We start from the raw sequence: 11,991 nt of genomic DNA, 5'->3' as shown, positions 1-11,991 counted from the left end.
TGGCAGGCATGTGGCTTAAAGGCAGAATACTGAATTGAGGTAGCCTAACCTTATGGAGAAAACAATCACAGTGTACTTGGACTGAGGAAGGAACTGGAAGAGAAATTTGAAATGGAGCCTATGTGGCAATAGGTTTTTATTTATTTCGTTAGTTTTAATTTTTAAAAGGTTTTTATTTTTGAGAGAGAGAGAGAGAGAGAGAGAAAATGTGAGCAGGGGAGGGGCAGAGAGAGAGGGAGACACAGAATCCGAAGCAGGCTCCGGGCTCTGAGCTGTCAGCACAGAGCCCAACACGGGGCTCAGACCTACAAATCGTGAGATTGTGACAGGAGCTGACGTCAGATGCTTAATTGACTGAGCCACCCAGGCGCCCCGGCAATATATGTTAATATAACTTCTAAAGAAGTGATCAGCAGGTCACAGGGCAGTGGACTTAACTGCAGCCTTTGACTCTTAGAATAGTCTTTAGGAATAGAAACCTTGCTCCCTGTAGATGTTACATGGAGGTTCTGACGGCCTCTTCCCCCCCAAAAAATCATCCACACACACAAATTGGCAGAGAATTTCACGGACTCCATAGACCTCTTCAAGCCCATGGCCAAGAACCCCGGGCTAGTTCCTGGAGAGATGTGTAGTCACGGCCCCCATGCTAGAAACACATCTGTGGAGAAGCGCTGTTTACGGGTGTCTACCTCCCGTGTAGGTGTGTGGTGTTCCGCTGTTCTCCAGAACACACACTTGACGTCTGTGAGAGCCTTCCCCAGAAAAGCTGAGATGGGATATTCTCCACGATGAGATCTGGCGATCACATGAAATTACTTTCCCCGAATAATCGGCTTCTTTTGATAGTTAGTTCATTCCATAATGTTTTCAAAGCTTTTAGGTGAGGGCTTAAGAAAACGAAGACTCCTGTGGGGCAGCTGGAGTCTAGTAAAGAGTAACTGGACTTGAGTCCGTGTGGTCCCCCGGCTCTCTGTCTGACCTTGGCCGCCTGAGCCTCCCGGCTGTGCTCCCACGCTGGTGAGACGGGGCTCCTGCTACCACCTGAGAACTGGCCCTGGGAGATTTAAGAAGGCGGCATGAGGTAAGGAGGCATCAGAAGACAGGGAGGAAACAGTATGAAACAACAGGTTAGCACTGGATAAAGTAGGCGGGTTAGATTGTACCTCACCATTAGGGGCCAAAGTCGATTCCAAATGGATGAAGAGTTTCAAGTGAAAACCCAGAACCACAGAAAGGAGGAAAAGATGGAAAGTTCTTCACGCTCTGGCATAAAAGTACAGAGAATGAACAATAAAAGATAACCACGCAAATAAAACCACCACTATAAACTTAACCACACAAGAATTAAACTTCTGTCTGCCTATCTCATAATTAAAATTATGGCCGATGACTAGGTGGAAACAGGAGCAGCCACAACGGAGCATTAAGATCTTTAATGTATAAAGCTGTGTTATCGATCAGTTTAAAGAAGTGCACGACGGGGGCACCCGGGTGGCTCAGTTGGTCGAGCGTCTGACTCTTGATTTCAGCTCAGGTCATGATCCCAAGGTCATGGGATCAAGTCCCATGTTGGGCCCCACACTGAGCATGGAACCTGCTTAAGATATTCTGTCTCTCTCTCTCTCTCCCTCCCTCCGTCCTTCCCTCCCTCAGTCCCTCCCTCCCTTCCTCAGTCCCTCCCTCCCTCCCTCCTGCTCTCTCTCTCTTTCCCTCTGCCCCTCTCCTACACTAACCTGTCTCTCTCTCTCTCTCTCTCTCTCACTCACTCACTCACTCAAAAAAGCACACTATAGTGAGCAAATGCCATGAACAGAATGCTCACAGATGAAATACAGATGACCAGTAAGTACATAAGACTCATTTCAAAGTTATAACTAACCGAAGAAACCCAAAGCTCTGAGACTGCATTTTTCACTTACTAAACTGGCACAGCTCAAAATGATGATATGTTGCTGTCTCGGGAGAACTGACGAAGGCCGTCATACAGCCATACACAGGTGGGAATATAAACTGGCATTCCTTTCCAGAAAGAAATGTGCCTTGGCGTTTTAAGAACCATTTCTAAAATTGGAACCCAAATCGTCCACCTCATCCTCCAGTCTCTTGTCTCTTTGGATTCCTTTCCTGAACAGTCCCCCTCTGTGCTTTGCTGGGTCCCTTTCCTTCTCTGACCTCAGTCAGTCACAGAGGGTGTCTTTCACATCCCTTCCAGCCGTCTGTCCAGCCGGCCTCTTTCCTTCACCTGTTGCGCAGAGCCACAGCCAGGCTCGTTCATCTGGGGCTTCTTCGCGCCTGTACCTGGGATGCAGGGCGTGGTCCAGAAAGATCGTCTCGTGTGGAGGGTCAGGCCGGCCCAACTGTCACGGCCTCCAAGCTCAGCTGGGCTTTAAAGACTGCCTTCCAGCCCTTGGCGCAGTTTCCCGTCCCGTTTTCCTAAGCCTTGTTGCCAGACTTTTACTTCCCTCAAACCTACTCCACCCCTTCTGCAGACACACCCACTCTCCTGGGCCTGATGACCTGCCTCCCAGTTCCCAGAGAAGACCTGCTGCCGCCACCTTCCCTGCCCTCAAGGTCATTACCTCCCGCACGCACACCGCTCCCCCCCCCTCCCCGGGGGCTTCCCTCCTCGGCCTTCCTCTGGCCACTCTGCATTTCCAGCTTCCCTCTCTCCACTGGCTCTTTTCTGCCACTCGAGATGTTCAGGTTTGCGACAGCTCGCGTCTCTCTTCACGTGGCTTTGCTTCTCTGTCTGCGCTCGGCGCCCTGCGTCTTGGCTCCCGGGAGCCACCGCCTTCACACCTTCCTGCCCTCCCTGCCACACTCTGCATTCTCGGCCGGTCCTTCATCCTTGCTCTGGTGGCCCACACTCCCAGCTTCTTGGGCTTCTTCCCCGGCCTCCCTGCTGCTCTCTGCTCTTGGGCTGCTCTTGCGCTGCGTTGCCCCTAAGGCTTCTGTGCTTAGCCTTCGTCTTCTCCCCAGATCTGCGTTCCGAGCAAACTCCCCCAAAGCAGTGCTTTTTGCTGCTCCTGCTAACACGCTCTGAGTTTCCTTTCCGGGCGCCTCTGCTGTGCTTCGGAACCTCATAGCCAGAAACACACCGGACGTCGCCACTGCATGCTACATCGACCCCTTAAATCCGGCATTTCCGGAGCTGACCGTGTTGACCCCAACCTCAGAGGCTCCCTGACTTTCTCTGGAGTTGAAGAGCCTCGCTGTCTAGCCGGTCACTCAGCGTGGAAACATGGTGGCCGTTCTAGGGGATTCCTGCTCCCTCTCCATCCACGCCACATCACGAAGTCCTGCGTGTTGTATCTTTGTAATAGCTCTCTGTCGCCTCCCCTCCTTATCCGCTGCTTTTGGGTGGGGGGGGGGGGGGGGGGGCTCCTTATTCTCACTTGGATCTCCCATTCTCCCTCCGGTCTCTTCATTCTCAACTCCCTAGTTTCCCTGCGCACCGGTGTGTCTTCCCTCCCCAGCCCTCCACGCACCTTCCACACTGTTGCCAGAAAGATCCTTCCAAAGAAAATAATTGTAACACTGCTAGCTTACGTGTGTTTGGGTGCTTACTATCTGCCAGGCCTTTTCCCAAGTGCTAGTCTTGTGTTGACTTATTTAATACCAAAATCAGTGCTGTATTATCCCCTTTTACAGGTGAGAAAACAGAGGCCTAGAGAGCTTCAGTTAAGTTGTCCCAGGTCACAGAACCAGCAAGTCTGTCTGCAGAGGCAGAGTCTACACTCTCAGCCACTTAACGTCATAACAACAAAAACCACATTTTGAGCTTTCTAGGAATTAGCTCGTTGCGTATATCATTTCTTTAATCCACTCAGTTCTGGAAGTTGGAAATTCTTAATATCTCCACTTTTCGGACGAGGAAACAGGGGCACGGAGACATAAAGTAACCCGCTCATACTTACACGGCTTTTAGGTGGTGGACGGGGCTTTGACCCGTAGCAGATGTGCTCTGGGCTGTCAGTCTTAGCCACCTCACCCGCCCACAAGGGGCCAGCACCTTCTGAACTCACACTTTCAGGAGTATTTTTCTGTTCTTCTGGGTTGTGAGTGGCAAAGGAGGTATACTTGTGTGAGATGTTCATGCTACTAAGAGTGTGATGAGGAAAGACCAGCGCCTGTTCAAGTGATATCCAGATGGAATGGAACGCTTTGCCCAGTAGTGCCATTGAATTTCCTGTGCCAGTTGAACATGCTTCATTCTGTTTTCCCTCCTGCCTTTGTAGGTGTTGATCGTATAATTTGGGATTTTTCGTAAATCCTTAGGAACACAACTACCATAGTAATATGTTATAGCACAACAGCTTGTCTCTACCAGTAGGTTCCTGAAATTATCCAGGGTAGGAAAATTCTCTCGTGAACTTAAGACATTATGGGAGACATTTTCGTTTCAGATGGCCCAGTGAACACGTGTGTATTTCTTCTCTCTCATTACACTCCACTGAAACGTTAGGTATTTAAAAAAAAAAAAAATCTGGGAATTAGAAAAGATGGTACTAAAAGCCATTCAGAAAAACTCCCAGATGACTGATTAAGAAGCATCCCTGTCCTGCTCATTGTCCAAGGCAGGACAATAGGATGTAAGAAAATACTCAGAAAGGCTAGTACATCCATTAAAAAAAAAAAAAAAGCAAGCTACTGAGAAAAAGGTACAGAGTTCTTGGCAATTAAAAAATCTGTCACCAGTTCATAAAAAGTCCTAGGACACAAGCAAAGAAACGGTCTTTGGAAAAGCAGTGAAGCAAGTTTCTGTGTTCTTTGATTTCTCAGGATATAGGACTCCCCAAAAAGTACATCGTCAGGAATAGCACTCATAAAACAGGCCATTACACAGTCAGAGGAGCGTCCCTCCTCTTCCTGCAAGCGTCCCGTCCTATTAATGTGATTAAGTCACGTTGACGATCACACGAAAAGACTGCTGTCTTTTAGCCTTCCTGGCAGCCCTGAAGATCTTTTTTTTTTTTTATCCCAGTGGTTCTTAACCGGAAGCAGTTTTGCCGTCCTCCTCACCCCCTGATCTGGCAGTGTCTCCAGATGGTTGTGCTTGTCCCTGCTGGGGAGAGGGGGACATGTTGCCACTGGGTTTTAAGCGTGTAAGGGCCAGGGATGCTGTTAACATTCTACAGTGTTCTGGACAGCCCACAGGAAGGAATTATTTAGACCAAAATGTCAAAAGTGTCAAGGCTGGGAAATAGTTAACTGTAAATTGCCAAGCCAACTTGCAACCAGAACTTTTCCTTAGTCTCCCAAGATGTCAGAGACCTAAGAAGTTAAAAGCTGCAAGCTGAAAGTTGGCAGTCTTCTCTTTATGCTAAACTATCCTAATACTTTACTAGAAAGTAGATAAATCTCTAACAAACACTTCTTGTGCCTGATGTGCCCGCACAGTGAAGCTCAAGGCATGACATCAAGAATAACATTTAGCCTGGGGAAAAAAAAAAAAACATCTGTAGTTGGACTGTTTGGTACATCCTTCTGTCGTCACTGTCAGTCTGTCTGGTTCTCTTTCCCAGGGTGCCTGGGTGCAGTCTCACAGCCCTCCTTTGACCGGGACTGCAGACAGCCATGACGAGTCAGTGCTGGCATCATTCCTTCCCTAAGAGCTATCCCCACCCAGACTGGTCCAGTATAGATGGCAGATGCCTAAATTCTTTCCTTCTCCGCCTCCCTCTCCCTCCCCTCCGCACGACCGTGCCGTGGTGAGGTCTTCAGGAGATGAGATCTCTTTAACCTTTGTCTCTTTGATACATGTCATTATTTTAGGGTTGCCTAGCTGGCTCAGTTGGTAGAGCACACGACTCTTGATCTTGGGGTCGTGAGTTCGAGCCCCACATCGGCTGTAGAGATTACTTACAAAAATGTTACTAGTTTTGTCTTCATCTTTGAAATATTGGCATTTGGTGTGCAATTGCAGGTTGACTGGTTTGTTCGTTTTTTCTTCCTTTAGCACTTTAAAATGCCACTCTATTGTCACTTGGTCCTAGTGTTTCTGATGATGAGTCAGCCGTCATTCCTGTGTCGCTCCCCTGCACGTTAAGTGCCTCTTTTTTTTTTTTCTGTCTGCCTTCAAGATTTTCTCTTTCTCTTTCTCAACACTTCAACCTTGATCCTTTTAGGTGTGTTGTTCTCTGTGTTTATCCTGCTTGGAGTTCTTGGAGTTCTGAATAAGTGGATTGGTATTGTTCATTAAATTTGGATACTTCCCAGCCATTGTGTATTCAGTAGTTCTCTGCCCCAGTGTTCTTGGATATTGTTCCAATTTTCTTCCTCTCTGTATTTTCATGTGGGTCATTTTTAAAAATTTTTTTCATGTTTTTATTTATTTTCGAGAGCACGAGTGGGGAAGCAGCAGAGAGAGAGACAGAGACAGAGACAGAGACAGAGACAGAGAGACAGAGGGAAACACAGAATCCAAAGCGGGCTTCAGGCTCCGAGCTGTCAGCACGGAGCCCGATGCGGGGCTCAAACCCACAAACTGTGAGATCATGACCTGAGCCAAAGTCAGACGCTTAACTGGCTTGAGACACCCGGGTGCCCCTCGTTTGGATAATTTCTTTCAACTTCCAAACCTCTGATGAAACCCCTCATCTACTCATTCATTCGGCCTGCCTTTTTCACTAGATGCTCTAAGGTACTTACTGTAATTAAGTTCCTGCAAAATAATTCCAACATCTTGGCCGTCTTTGGATCTAGTTCCATTGACTGTGTGTCCTGATAATGCATCGTTTCTATTTTTCTCCTGTGGTGAGTTTTGACGGGATGCTAGCCACGTGTCGACACTGAGAGTGCCACACCTCTTGTGTCAGGCTGTTCGTGCAGGCACTCAGCTCTGCTAGTCTGTTGTTGCAGGAGTCTGGGCTCTGCTGTGGCTCTGGGCGCATTCAGTTCGCCACAGGCTTCCGCTTATTTGAGGGTCGGATGAAAATGTCTCCTTTGGCAGCTCTTGTTTATCTCAGTTGTCCTGCCTTACCCCCAAACTTAGTAGGACTTGTGTGCCTGCCTCAGGAGAGCTAGAACTCTCCTCAGCTCTCGTGCCCTCCCTACGGTAGTGGACCAGTGCCCGATACTCATTTTGAGGTGCAGAGGCCGGCAGGGACCGCTCCTCCTCTCGGTCGTTCCCACCGCTCTTCGGCAGGCTCTGCCTGTCTGAGCCTCGGATGGTCCCAGGGTCGGGGGTGTCGTCAGCTCTCCCTTGCCCTCCTTCCGTGGTGGGCGGCCATGACCTCCCGCTTCCCCTCAGACTCCAGCAGGCCCCACACACCCAAGCCTTAAGAGGGGTTCCGGGGCCCGCGGTTCTCCCACCCCCGTTATCGCCTTGCGTGTGTTCTTCCCGCGCGCTCTTTCCCACCTCCGTCCTCACAGCCTTCACGTACCCTTCCTCAGCACCCAAGCTTCTAAATCCAGCTCACGGAGTAGGTCTCAAGAGCCATCACCAGTTTCAGAAAACCTTCCTGCTGTCTCAGGCCTGCATCAGATGCCCTCCCATCACTTCTAACCTTTGGTAAGTTATCATCATCTCTGCGTCTAGGTTTCTCATCTCCAGAATGGGTATGGTGGTAGCATCGATGGCTTAGTTATCTTGAGGATTCAGTGAGTCCACACGTGCAAAGCACTCGGAACACAGAGGCGAAGAACGGGATCTCGGGGGCAAAACTGCCCAGACTCAGCGCCCTCCCGTGAAACCTGGAGCAGGTCACGTCACTTTTCAGTGCCTCCGTTTCCTCCTACCTAACGTGGAGGTAACGATACTTACCCCCTGGATGTTACCGCAAATGTCAAGGAGATTAACTCTTACGAAGCACCTGGACCAGTGCCAAGCACATAGTATGAGCTCAGTAAATGTTACTTAGCTGTGATGGTGGTGACGACAGCCCTCTCCTCTTGGAGGCCCTGTGTCTCACTCACTGCGCTGGAGCATAATCGCTTACTTTCCTTGACAGCCCTTGCGCCCAGTCAGCGCAGGGGCCGTGACTCTTACTCGCGATGGCTCATGGAAGGGACTCCAACACATATTTGCTCAGTGACTAACTGAATGAAAAGGTTAGTGGCAAAGTATGCATGACACCCTGTGGGGTCGAATGCAGCGATGGGCCGTACTGTTCCACTCAGGGACCATTTCATCATTCTGAATATCCTTTGGAGGAAAAGCCTCTTTTTAAGGGTAAAAAAAAAAACACCTCGTGTTCTGTTTTGAGTCATCAATAGCGTCCTTCCCTCCATCAAGCCACGGTGTTGGAACACTCTTTTCTTTGACCTTTAAAAAAGGGCAAGTGAAGATTTATGGTGTTCTCCACCCAGAATCTCGCCATCATCCAGCAAAAGAGCCTCACCCCAGTTTTCCAGGTGAACATTTTTTCCCTTCATTTTCTGTACCACGCTGATCATGGAAGTTTCTGGGCTACATCTGCAATGTGTTCTCCTCCTCGACACTTAGAGGATCCACAGTTACTCCAAATTCTCTGCCTTGCATGCCTTGAAAAATATGTAGCATTTATTGTTGTTCATACAGATACGACCGTACGTTTGCAAAGCACAGCTTTGAAGGTTTCAAATATTCTCTTTTCTCACAAATATTCTGTTTTGTTGCAATCTCTTAAAAGTTGCATGAGATGGTTGATGCAAACGTAAATAAAGTGAGGTACAGGAATGTCACGAGTTGTATTTTTAGAGCCTAAGGTTAGTTTGTGGTGGAGCTGGGACCAGAATCTGGCGTGAAAACAAATGAGAGAGTCCGCTTTGGTCAGGGACCTTAAAACTGCTCTTCCTGAGGGTCCAAAGGCTTCGGTTCCCATGTCATTTATTTAACGGGTGGCTGCCCCAGTTTCCACACCCGTGAGCTAGGGATAAAAATTGCCCCATAAGGGTACGTGTAAGAGAATAAAATGAAATAATTATGCAAAAGTGCTTTCATAACAGAGAGGAATGTACGAATGCAAGCTTAATCTAGTACTGGAAAGCTGGTTGATTACCTGAGTTATGTCCATGAATTCTAGCTTCTATTCTGATTTATTTTCTGATCAGAGAGACCTCCACATTTTAGAGGTTTTCCTTGAACTTTTTAAAGCGTTTTTCAAGTTGATGGTTTATAGTCAGTGAGTCAGTCCTACCATTTCTTTTAAAATAGCAGCATGGCATCGGCCCAGATCGGACTGGGAGGGCTTCCTGCCTGTGTTCTTGTTCACTCCCTGAATAACTGCAGAGGCCCTCAAATGCTCTCCTACCTTGCCTGTCCTCCAGTGTCAGAATTTTCATTCTGAAACTCAAATCTGATGCCACTCCAGGACAGAGAAACCATCAATGGCTCCCTGTTGCCCCTTAGTTCCTGGTTCTTGGTTCTTTTCAGCCAGGCCCCCCTCTCCTCTTCTTCTGTGCCCTAGTGTAGGACCCTTTGCGCATTCCGTCTCCCATACTGTTGGGGTCTGCTTAAGCTGCTTCCCTGTAAAGCCTTTCCTGGCCACACAATCCATTCTGCTTCTCTCTCTGCTCCCAGAAACTCGGAACAAAGTTGGTTCTTTACATTTCTGTCTTTCCTTTTAGCTCCCAAGGGTGGGGACTGCGGCTCATTTCTCTCCTTCTAGCCTCCCCAGTTCTTGACATTTAGAGAGGGCTCCACGAATACCAGCTGAATGAATGAAGATCTACACATCTCATAGCAAGGTCATCCTAAGATGGTTTCTGTCCAGAGAGTTCTTTGGCCCTCTGGGAAGGCACACCTGAGAACCACCAGGGCTGGCATTTTTATAGCCTCATTCCCAGTGGCGTCAGGCACAGAGGACTGAGACGTTGATCCTTTGATGAATGGTTTTTGCTAACTCACCACGTACTAGGTCTCTGAGTTTCTGTGCGTTACGTGCCTGTGATTCTGTTTGGGGGCCTCCAGCCCACGCAGTGTGACCACAACCAACTCTTTGTTGTAGTTGAACGGGCTGCCCGCTTCTGTTGTGGTTTTATCTTTGTGTGGCCTGCACTCGGCCGTAACTTCTGGGAGAAGCTAGAACGCTTGGTCACTGCAGAAGCCTTCCACAGATAAGACTTAGCTTGGGAGTTATCTGAAGGTGGCGGTCATCTGTCGTACTGCTCCGGACAGCTGACGCTCCGTGAACCCTCACCCGGGACCACATTAATGAGCCGAAGGAGATGAATGGCGTCGCTAAACGATCACCGTGGTGGTGGCATTATTATGACCATCGTTCCCATTTGACTGTGGAAGGCATGGGCACTCATATTTGCAGCGACCAAGCAGCAGCATTGGGACTCCCAAGTCAGATCTGTCTGACCCCAGAGCCCTGACTCGGCTCGTACCGCATTCCGTCTCCTTCTTTGCCTGCGGTGAACCTTAAGAGTCCGCCAGCCCTCGGGTTCTTATCACTCAGCCTGCAAAGGCAGGAGCATGAGCTCGGTTGTGAGTCACACACATCAGACCCCGTTCCAGGCAGTACTGACCCAGCAAGGGTGCGGCCGTGGCCCGTTCTATGGGAGCACCTCTGTTTTTGCTACTCCCAGCCATTTACTGCTGGACCCTCTTTCTGGCGCGTCCTGGTGATTACCGCGCCACCTGCCAGCTTCGGTCCTCTGACCCTCCTCCCTCGGGGGTTCTCAACCCTCGCCGTACTTTGGAATGGCCGGGGAAGCTTTAAGACAGAATGCCCTGCCCTACTCCCAGAGGTTCCATTCGGTCATTCCGGCTTGGGGTCCGGGTATTAATCTTTCTGAAACCACCTTGGGATGTCATAGAATTCTCACGTTTTAAGTGCAACACTCGGTCATTTCTTTCTTTCTTTTCCTTTTTTAATGTTTATGTTTATTTTTGAGATAGAGAGAGAGACAGACAGACAGACAGACAGCGTGCAAGCAGGGGAGGAACAGAGAGAGAGGAAGACACAGAATCCGAAGCAGGCTCCAGGCTCTGAGCTGTCGGCATGGAGCCTGATGTGGGGCTTGAGCTCACGAACTGCGAGATCATGACCTGAGCCGAACGCAGTCAGACGCTTAACTGACTGAGCCACCCAGGCGCCCCCAAAACTCAGTGATTTCTTATCAAACCGACAGCATCGTGTGACTGTCACCACAGTCTGATTTTACAAAAGTTCTCTCACCTCGATGAGATCCCTTAGGCCATTTTAGAGTCAGTGCTCAGTTCCACCCCTGCCCTCAGTTAACACTAATCTGCTTCCTGCCTCTGTAGATTTGCTTTTTCTGGCCATTTCATACAAATGGAATCATCTGGGGGTGTCTGGGTGGCTCAGTCAGTTAAACTCCAACTTTAGCTCGGGTCACACTCTCATCGTTAGTGAGATCGAGCCCCGCGTCGGGCTCTGTGCTGACAGATCGGAGCCTGGAGCCTGCTTCGGATCCTGTGTCTCCCTCTCTCTCTGCCCCTCCCCTGCTCGTGTTCCGTCTCTCTGTCTCTCAAAAATAAATATAAAAAAAAAAAAAATGGAATCACCTGTAGTATTTTTAAAGCCCCCAGGATTATAATGTGTAGCTATGGTTGAGAATAGCTGTTACCTCTTGGATTTTTCTTTTTTTTTTTTTTACTACTGTTGCCTAGATTCACAGTGGCTCAGAGAAATCAATAGGCGCCTACAAGGGCTGCCTTTTAGATAAGCTGTAAGCGTAATGGGCACTTCAGATAAGCCGTAAGTACAATGGGTCCTGGACTGAGAACTTAATGATCATTTATAACCCGATTTTTATGGGAACGTGCTTTTCAAAGTCCAAATGTGCTGACTTAGGGAGAAGCATTTGGAAAAGAGCTTGCACAACCTGTCTTAAGATGCGGAGTGCCTCCCTGCCTGTGGCCACGGCACTGAGTCAGAGCCCAGCCCTGAATTGGTGTGGCCTTGCCTTTGGCACTTCTGCTTTACATTTTTTTGTGTATGGCCTTTCGCCTCCGCCTGACTTCTTGCCCGGCTGTGGCAGTAAACTGAATCCCCCATCCCAGAACCCCCCACCCCCCCCCACCCCCCACCCCCC

The 11,991-nt window shown here is 49.1% G+C and overlaps 1 long non-coding RNA gene across 1 annotated transcript in view; it reads right to left on the bottom strand.

Annotated features, from left to right (window-relative positions):
• Positions 1-850: 850 nt before the first annotated feature.
• Positions 851-11,991, bottom strand: part of LOC121021898 (uncharacterized) — a 12,226-nt gene continuing 1,085 nt past the window's right edge. The window contains exon 2 of the long non-coding RNA XR_005786737.1: positions 851-1,057. This is a non-coding gene — a long non-coding RNA (uncharacterized LOC121021898). The remainder of the gene's footprint in view (positions 1,058-11,991) is intronic.

The sequence above is a fragment of the Herpailurus yagouaroundi genome, unplaced genomic scaffold (genome assembly GCF_014898765.1).
Source record: "Herpailurus yagouaroundi ecotype Mexico unplaced genomic scaffold, PumYag 349, whole genome shotgun sequence".
Taxonomy (NCBI): Eukaryota; Metazoa; Chordata; class Mammalia; order Carnivora; family Felidae; genus Herpailurus; species Herpailurus yagouaroundi.
The sequence above is the reverse complement of the archived record's forward strand: the minus strand, read 5'-3'. Positions and strand labels throughout refer to the sequence as shown.